The sequence below is a fragment of the Pseudopipra pipra genome, chromosome 24 (genome assembly GCF_036250125.1).
Source record: "Pseudopipra pipra isolate bDixPip1 chromosome 24, bDixPip1.hap1, whole genome shotgun sequence".
Lineage (NCBI taxonomy): Eukaryota > Metazoa > Chordata > Aves > Passeriformes > Pipridae > Pseudopipra > Pseudopipra pipra.
In genome coordinates, this window is record NC_087572.1 from 7229698 (window position 1) to 7239242 (window position 9545).

At 52.8% G+C, this 9545-nt stretch overlaps 1 long non-coding RNA gene across 1 annotated transcript; it reads right to left on the reverse strand.

Annotated features, from left to right (window-relative positions):
* Positions 1-1455: 1455 nt before the first annotated feature.
* On the reverse strand, positions 1456-5288 carry LOC135402333 (uncharacterized). The gene is made up of 2 exons (XR_010425090.1): positions 5207-5288; positions 1456-2272 (listed from the first exon to the last, which is right to left on the reverse strand). It is a non-coding gene; the product is annotated as an uncharacterized LOC135402333 (long non-coding RNA).
* Positions 5289-9545: the final 4257 nt, after the last annotated feature.

Below are 9545 nucleotides of genomic sequence, written 5' to 3' on the forward strand. Positions count from 1 at the left end.
CCCCTGTGTCTGTCCCTCAGGCCGTGGGGCATCTCAGAGAGGGGCAAAGCAGGGTCTCTGACAGCCCAACACAAGGCTGTGACCAACAGGCTGTCACAGGGACTGGGAGATCCCCTCTGCCTGAGGGCCTGGGCTCACTCCAGCAACGGGGCTTCTCTTTGGGCTGCCGCGTCCCTCGTGCTGAGCGCAGGATGGGACAGCAGCTGGCACAGCTGGGCCCTGTCTGTGCCAGCAGCTGAAAGGAGTGGCCTGGGGACAGCATACGGAAGCTGCTGCTGTCAGGGCAGGGGAAAGGCCCCAGGAAGGCTGAGGGGTTGGCATGCTGCTGGAAAGGCTGTGTCCCACCTGCTGGAGCTTTCCTAGGAGGAAGGAAACTGACCGAGACAGAGACAATGCCCCGCACTGCAGTTGGAAAGGTGGAGAGAGGGGACAAGGAGAAAGAAATGTCCCTGCAAGGGCATTGCTGTGGGAGGAGAAGCATCCAGAAGGAGGAGTAGATCACTCCATGTGTGTATTTGAAGAAACAGAGTGTGAGGGTGGGCAGCGGTCAGGGAAGGGTTGCAAATGGCAGGGGTGAGAACCGGGGGAAGCCGGATGGGTGTCTGCAGCCTGCAGGGAAACAGAAGCAGCTGTGGGACAGCACAGGACAAGTTGTGCTGGAGATGGCCAAGGGCACTGGCAAGGCATGTTTAACTATTTCTTTTAGGACCAGAGCTTGTGCTTGCTTCACAGATGTCAGAAGATTGCTTTAAAACATAGTTTTGCAGCCAGACCTTATCACCACCGATGACAAACCTTATTAACCTGTCACAATTTGTATCAATAAAGAGTGTTATTCCCTGAACTGTTGGAGTGAGTTCTTTCAGTTGCCAGCAGCGGGAAACACTTCAGCAGGGTCTGCTGAAGGGTCTTCATGTTGTTGGCTGAGATCCCCCTGACAAGGGCACTCAAATCACCCTCTGATCTTGTGAATCTCATTACAAGATGCCATGGACTGGTTGGACACAAGGGTCTCGACTTTCCGGGGGGCACTGACAGGCAAAAATCTAACCTCCCTCCTTTCGGGTGGCATTAAATTGCTGCAGTGAAGCAGAGTTGTCAAGGATAATCTGCTGCAAAAATACAAATCTCTGCCTTCCCAGGCTGAGAAAGACTTGGTTCAAAGGTTTCAAAAAGTTAAGGAGAAAATTGTGGTATGCATGGAACAATATCAGGCTAAGCAGAAATGTAAGGAAGGAAGTGGTAAAGGTACAATTCGTGTAGTGTTATAAGCCTGTTTGTCTTGTGCACAATAAGAAGCTAAAAATTCACCTGCTTCTGAATGGATTTCTGATGTTGAGTCTACTGTTTTGAAATCAGAAAATGTGGTGTTGAAGTCATCGTTAGCCTTTGACAGGGAAACAGGAGAAAAATCGGATCAACTTGTTCCTAAAAATGAGCTGCTCCAAACTGAGGTTGACCACCTCCAAAGTCTTGTTGCACCAGAGTACAGAGAGAAAACTGTTGCTAAAAAAACAGGCTCCTGGTTTGGTCAGTGTTATAGGTTAGGACTTCAGGAAAATTTGTCTTTCCCCTGCCCCCCCCCCTCACTGTAGGAAAAATGGAGTTTGAGTGAAAAAGGGGGGAAGGGAGGTCATTAGTTTTACAAAAGATGTACCTGGCTGAGCTGGCCAGGTCATTAGATTTACAAAAGATGTACCCTGGCCTCACTGATGGGTGATTTAGAGAGACTGGGGAGAGAGGAACTGCTGGTCTTTTTTTTTTTGGTGGGTGTGTGTTCGGAGGGGAGAGGGGGCAGACGGCTGGGTTCTGTCGCCGGGGGCTGAGTTCTGTCGCCGGGACGGAGTCAGGGACGGTATCCAGGGATCTCTGGAGGAAGAGCTACTGAGAGCCCAGACTCCAGTGGCAAACAGAAGGCCTGACCACCGTCCCTGCACCGCCACTGCCTCGTGACTCCTGCCGGGACCTACTGTTCGTTTTTTTTCCTTCTCTTCATTGGAGAGGTCTGTGTTTGCTGGGAGGAGAGGGCAAAGCCTTGGAACGTCGTCACCTGGGAACAGTGAGTCCTGTTGAGGGGTGAACTGCTGAGGGGAGGGTCCGTCCCCCCCTTGTCGGCTCCCCGTGCGACCCGAGACCAACCCCCAGACCCCTCTCCCTGCACGGTGACCGCCAGAGATCCCACAGCGCCCCTTGCCGACCACGACAGAGAACTGCAGGCCCTACATCTTTGGCGGTCCAACAGCGCCCCCTGCAGGCCACGATTAGGACTGTGCTAAAGGAGAGAGAAGTATTCATTTAGACTTTTTTTTGTTGTTTGTTTTTTTTTTCTTTCTTTTTCTAGGATTGCTGTCTAGTTCTTTTGTGTTTTTGTTACTGTTTTTTGCCAACATACATATATCTTTTAATAAAGGGTTGTTATGACTTCTGTTTTTTCCACATTTTCCTCGAGTAAAGCCTCTTAATTTTGATATTACAATTGCTGAGAGAGAGGAGTTTGGTCTACCTCATAACTCATCCTCTTTAGCAAACAGTCCAGTCTCGTCAGACTGCGACAGTCAGGCAACTTCATAAACCCGTGTCTTACCCTGGCATTGAGACTTGGGAAACCACAGACAACTCTGATTCTAAGTCTGAGGAGAGAAAGAAACCGGGAGACTTTGAAGTTCAACTGATGTTTCTAGAGTCTCCCAGCTTTCCTCACATTAATGAAAATTGGCTCATGAGGATAATGAGGATGCAGCTTCTGCTATGGGGAATTCTAAGCATTCTGGGGTCGGTAAGACAACCTGGTAAGTAACACTTGAGTGAATGGGGGGTTGTCTTGGGGGCTTGTTCGTTTCTCTTTTCTGTCTCTCGGTTTCTCATTTTGTTTGCTAATTTCTTTGGAAAAAATGTTGTTTTGTTCAACTTTCAACTGTGTACTGGTTTCAGTTTTGGCAATCTCCCTGCTACACGCAGACATAACAAAAAAATGACAGCATCAGCAGATGCCTTTCCATTCCTCTTTCCCTTCCCATTCCCCATTCCTCTTCCCTTCCAATTCCCACAGCCAACACACTATTTCACTTCTCACTTTAACAAAGCTCTTTTCTCCTTCAAGCCCTTCAAAGGTGCCAAGACCACATAGGAGGCCACACACAAACAGTACTCCTCTTCCCACTTGACACCACCTTCCCCCTCACTGTTCTACAGGGAACACCATGAATCTGCTCGCAGAGGCCTCTCATTTCCCATCAGCAGCTCAGCACAAGGAGCTAAAGGAGCTCAAGCCTTAGGCCACAACAGCTGACAGCGAGGAAACTTTGAGAGCAAACTAATGCTGCTAACACGGACCCAGTTGAATCCAGCACACGATCACAGAATCCAAGAGTCCTTCAGCTTGGAAAAGACCTCCAAGCTCACTGAGCCTTGTGCAGCTGCTCCCCGACTGCCTGCAGGGACTGGATGATGCTTTGCATAAGCACCAAAAGGAATATTGTGAAAGCCATGGCCTACAGGAGGACACAGAGAAGGGCTTGGCTGGGGCTGGGAAGGAGGGAGCTGGCGCTGGGGGAGCGGGGACGGGAGCCTCGGGGATGTGGTGCAGCAAGGACAGGGGCCCAGGCAGCTGGCAGGAGGCAAGGCCTTACCCCCTGCCCCAGCGGCAGCACTGGGCCCTGCCCAAGGCGCTCCTGCCAGGGGCTGGGCCCTGCAGGCAGGGGCAGAACCCACTCCCTGGGGCGGCCTTGCTGCCCCGGCCCTCGTCCGGCCCAGCCTCTCCCTGTGTGCGCACTCCTCACAGCACAGGTTGCACTGGGCAGCATCCCCTGATGGGCCCTGCAGAGCTGCCCCACGGGGACACTTCTCTCTTATGTCACAGGCGCCACAACCTGGCCCAGCCAGCCCTGCCCATTGTCCCCACCCTGGCTCAGTGACTCACAGTGGCCCCTGGCAACCAAAGAACCAAAGCCCCACACCCCCAGAGTGCAGCCCCACCCATGGCAAAGACAAAGATATCAGGCTTTAGTTTCTAAATCAGTAACACTTGACAAGACCTCTTTATGAACTGACAGCAAGAGAACTTAGGAGCAGCTTAGGGTTGGCAAGTGTAGGAGCCCAGAAGAGAAGGGGCTGATGGGTATGTCATGAACACTGACAGCTGGATGGTTGTGGAGCCGACCAAGGACTGCTGGTAAAATAGAAGGAACATGTGACTGGGGAAGGGGCCACGTGGAGTAGGGCAGCACTTTTTCCGGACAAACCTCCTTGTTCCAGTTCCAACAGACACAAAAAACAAGTGACAGCATCAGCACAGAAGCTCCTCTTTGCCTTGCCTTGCCAGACACGAAAGACATAGCCTGCTGGACTCTGCCCAGACACCAGCCCCCTCCTCTCCCTTCTCAGCCACTCAACCACAGCCTGCACACACCCACACCTGCCAGGGCCAACTGGCTGTTTCTCTTCAGCCTGGGGGTGAAGGAAGAAGGACAGGGAGGGCATTTGCCTTCGGGCCAGAGGGAAGGGGAAGGAGATCCCCCCAAATCCATCCCTCACAGGATGGGGCCTGGGGGGGACATTGGGGGACCCCCCAAGAGTATTTTCGACAGGGGGAAAGGATGGGGGCACCCACAGGGGGCTGGGGGGAGAGGGAACCAGGAATCTTGTGGTGGGACACTGGGGGGTTCTCAGTAGTTTCTTGGGGGGGTTGACCCCCAGCAGTCCGAGGGGGAAAAATGGATGGAGGAATCCGCCATAAAGGGCTGGGGAGACCCAAAAGATTCTAGGAGGGGGTCGGGAGAAGCCCAGGAGTCCTGAAGAGGGTTTGGGGCTCCCCAGGAGGGAGTTTGGGGGTCTGGGGTGGTCCCAGGAGATTTTCAAGGGTTAAGGGGACGCACAGGAGATTTGGGGGGGGAGGGGGAAAGGCAGAGGGGTGGCCCCCAGGAGGGGGAATTTTGGAGGGTCCCCAGGAGTCTTGGGGGGGAGGTGGACGGTTCCTGAGGGTCTTGGGGAAGATTCAGAGGGGTCGCCAGGAGCCCCCAGACCCCCGTACTCACCTGACACCACCATGGCCTCGTTGGGGCCACACGTGAAAAACATCGCGGTGGGGGAGACCCTGGGGCCGGGATCGATCGGACCAATCGGGTTCAATCGCGATCCCCCCTCCCCCCCCACCGCCCTGCTCCAGGCAGCCCCCATGGAAGTTTCGACGTTCTATTGGATGACTCACCGGTGCGAGGAGAGGGGCCAAGCAGAATTTGGCAATGACGTCATTCCAGCAGAGCCGTTCTATTGGCTGCGACCCACGAGGGAGCCCCAGAACCTGTTCATGACTTGGGGGGATGGGATCCATCCTAGGGTAATGAAGGAGCTGGCAGAAGAGCTTGCCAAGCCGCTCTCCATCATCTTCCAACAATCCTGGCTCACTGGGGAGGTCCCATATGACTGGAAGTTGGCAAATATCACCCCAATCCATAAAAAAGGCTGCAAGGCTGACCCGGGTAACTACAGGCCTGTCAGCCTGACCTCAGTGCCTGGCAGAGTTATGGAGCAGATTATCCTGTGTGAAATCACACGGCAGCTACAGGATGGACAAGGGATCAGACCCAGCCAACATGGGTTTAGGAGGGGCAGATCCTGTTTGACCAACCTGATCTCCTTTTACAATCAAGTGACCCACCTGGTGGATGAGGGAAAGGCTGTGGATGTGGTCTATCTGGACTTCAGCAAAGCCTTTGACACTGTCTCCCATAGCATACTCCTGGAAAAGCTGGCAGCCCTGGCTTGGACAGGGGCACCCTGTGCTGGGTCAGGAACTGGTTCGAGGGCCAGGCCCAGAGAGTGCTGGTTAATGGAGCTGCATCCAGTTGGCGACCGGTCACCAGTGGTGTTCCCCAGGGGTCAGTGCTGGGTCCAGTCCTTTTTAACATCTTTGTTGATGATTTAGATGAGGGGATTGAGTCCATCATCAGCAAATTTGCAGATGACACCAAGTTGGGGGGGAGTGTCGACCTGCCGGAAGGCAGGAGGGCTCTGCAGAGGGATCTGGATAGACTGGAGAGATGGGCTGACTCCAATGGAATGAAGTTCAACAAGGCCAAGTGCCGGGTCCTGCACTTTGGCCACAACAACCCCCTGCAGCACTACAGGCTGGGGACAGAGTGGCTGGAGAGCAGCCAGGCGGAAAGGGACTTGGGGGTCCTGATCGACAGGAGGCTGAACATGAGCCAGCAGTGTGCCAGGTGGCCAAGAAGGCTAATGGCATCCTGGCCTGCATCAGGAACAGTGTGGCCAGCAGGAGCAGGGAAGTGATCCTTCCCCTGTACTCTGCATTGGTGAGGCCACACCTTGAGTATTGTGTTCAGCTCTGGGCCCCTCAGTTCAGGAAGGATATTGAGGTGCTGGAGCAGGTCCAGAGAAGAGCAACGAGGCTGGTGAAGGGACTTGAGCACAAGTCCTATGAGGAGAGGCTGAGGGAGCTGGGGTTGTTTAGTCTGGAGAAGAGAAGGCTTAGAGGCGACCTCATCACTCTCTTCAACTACCTGAAGGGAGGTTATAGCCAGGCAGGGGTTGGTCTCTTCTCCCAGGCAACCAACAATAGGACAAGGGGACATGGGCTCAAGCTCTGCCAGGGGAGGTTTAGGTTAGATGTTAGGAAGAAATTCTTTACAGAGAGGATTGTCAGGCATTGGAACGGCCTACCCAGAGAGGTGGTGGATTCACCATCCGTGGAGGTTTTTAAAAAGAGATTGGACGTGGTCCTTAGTGCCATGATATAGTAATTGGAGTTGGATCAGGGGTTGGACTTGATGATCTTGGAGGTCTTTTCCAACCCAATCTATTCTATGATTCTATGATTCTATGATTCTATGAGAGCCGGCACGAGGGTGCAGAGGGTATTCCAGTGCCCAGGAAAGTGGCAAAAAACTTTCCCCTCTCTCTTCCAGTGCCCCCTCAACCCATCCCAGTGTCTCCCCTCTCTCCCAGTGCCCCCTCAACCCATCCCAGTGTCTCCCCTCTCTCCCAGTTCCCCCTCAGCCCATCCCAGTGTCTCCCCTGCTCTCCCAGTGCCCTCGTCCATCAAGCTCCCAGCCCGGCCCTGCCCCCTGCTCTGCTCCGGCCTGGATTTCTCCCCTGCAGGGGCAGCTGAGGTGGCTCCAGGGCAGGCGGGAGCTTTCGGGGCAGGGGGTGGCTCCCGATGTGCTGCTGGAACCACCCCTGCCAGGGTGGGGGATGTCAGCCTGGGGCACCTCCTCACCCGAGCCTGGGGGACGGGCCAGCAAGTGGGAGGAAGTTTGGGAAGGAATGGGGAGGTTGAGAAGGGCTTGGGGGTCATGGAGGTAACTGGGAAGGGGTTTGGGGAAGCTTGGGGGATTGGGAGGGAGGTTGGGGAGATTGGGGCGACTGTGAGAGGTTTTGGGGAATCGTTGGGGGTGTGGGAAGGGACTGGGAGAGAGTTTGGGGGCTTCCTCGAGGGGAAGGGGGCAACTAGGAGAGGGTTTGAGGGGTCCTGGGAGGGTTGGATATGACTTGGGAGGGTTTTGGGGGCATCTTGTGGGCTTTTGTGGGTCTGGGAGGCAGTCTGGGGCCCTCGGAGGGTTTGAGGGGAAGTTGGGAGTGTCCTGTGGGACCGGGATGGGATTTGAGGGCTCCTGGAGGGGCTGGGAAGGCTTTATGCCTTTATACTGCGGGCATTGTCTAGTATTGATGGGGGTAATTGGTGAGCTGACTGTTTCATAATCATCCAAATTTTAACAAGACTTTGAAGGTGGTCAGCTTCTGTTTGAAGCAGCTCATTTTTAGCAACAAGTTTATGCAATTTTTCTCCTGTTTCCCTCTCAAAGGCTAACAATGACTTCTGTAGGGGCGTGTCAAGGTGGCACAAAGGACGTGCCCAGGTACAGAGCCCAAGGAGCATGCCCCAGAGTTAGTAAGCTGGTTGGTTAAGAAAGTCACATGATATGTAAGGATAAAAGAGCGCGCGAGTTTGAATAAATTCTCTTTGTCCACACCATCGCACGAGGAGCATCATTCATTCCTTGTTATACAAGGGTCCCCTGCTACAGACTTCAACACCACATTTTCTGATTTCAAAACAGGAAAGGGGGGAAATCCATTTTTTTACAATACTTGCCTTCTGAGCGGCCTCTCTTTGTGGTGAAGCCCTGCTTCCCATGAAGTGGTCAGGCATGGCTGATGACAGGAAGTAGAGAATAAATCTTTTTATTTTCCTCTTCCGTTATGCATGCACAAACTTTGACTTTTGCTTTAGTAAGGTGCCTGATCTCAAGGTAGAAATCATTTTCCATCTTTTTCTGTCTCTCCTGTCTGGCTGGGAAGGGCAGCGATAGAGCGGCTTGGTGGGCACCTGGCATCCACAGAATGGGGGAGTTTTCAGAGAGTGGGGGAGGTGCCATAAAGTGGGGGAGGGGCCATAAAGTGGGGGAGGGGTCATAAAGTTGGGGAGGGGTCACAGCGTGGGGGAGGGGGTCACAGAGTGGGGGAGCAGCCATAAGGTGGGGGAGGGGCCATAAAATTAAGGAGGGGCCATTAAGTGGGGGAGGTGCCACAGAGTGGGGGAGGGGTCACAACCCGGACTGGGGGGGGGTGGGGCAGTTACCCCGCGGAGTGGGAGGGGTTAGCGGGTGGGGGAGGAGCCTCACCTGATCCCGGGGCCAACGAGGCCATGGCAGGGCCGAACCTGGTGGGGACACCCAAGTTTTTCCCAAATTTCCCCTCATTTTTCCCAATTTTTCATCCATTTTTCCCAAATTTCCCACTTTTTTCCCAAATTTCCCCCATTTTCCCCAATTTTTCATTTGTGTTCCCCAAATTTCCCACTTTTTTCCCCAATTTTCCCCCTTTTTCCCTGAAATTCCTGCTTTTTCCCAAATTTTTTTCCACTGGAGAAATTTGGGAAATTTGGAAAATTGGGGGCCCAAAAATCCTGGAAAATAGGGGGGAATGGGGGAAAAATGTGGGAAAAATCTGGAGAAAAATCAGGGGAAATGTGGAAAAAATGGGGGGGAAAATGGGGAAAAATCCAGGAAAATGAGGAAAAATCTGGGAAAATGGGGAAAACCGCAGGAAATTCCAGGAAAAATGTGGGAAAAATCCAGGATAATGGGGGAAAATGGGGAAAAATGGGGGAAAATGTGGGAAATTCTGGGAAAAATCTGGGGGAAAATGGGAAAAATCCGCGAAAATGTGGGGAAAATGGGGGGAATTCTGGGATGCATGAGGAAAAATCTGGGAAAATCTGGAGAAAAATCTGGGAAAATGGGGAAAAAATGGGAAAAATCCAGGAAAATGGGGAAAAATCCAGAAAAATGGGGAAATTCTGTGAAAAATGAGGAAAAATCTGGGAAAATGTGGGGAAAAAATCTGGAAAAATCTGGATAAAAATGTGGGAAAATGTGGAAAAATGGGAAAAATCCGGGAAAATGTGGGAAAATGTGGGAAAAATGTGGGGAAAAAGGAAAAAAATCTGGGGAAATGGGGAAAAATACGGGAAATTCTGTGAAAAATGGGGGAAATGGAGAAAAAACGTGAAAAAATCTGGGAAATGA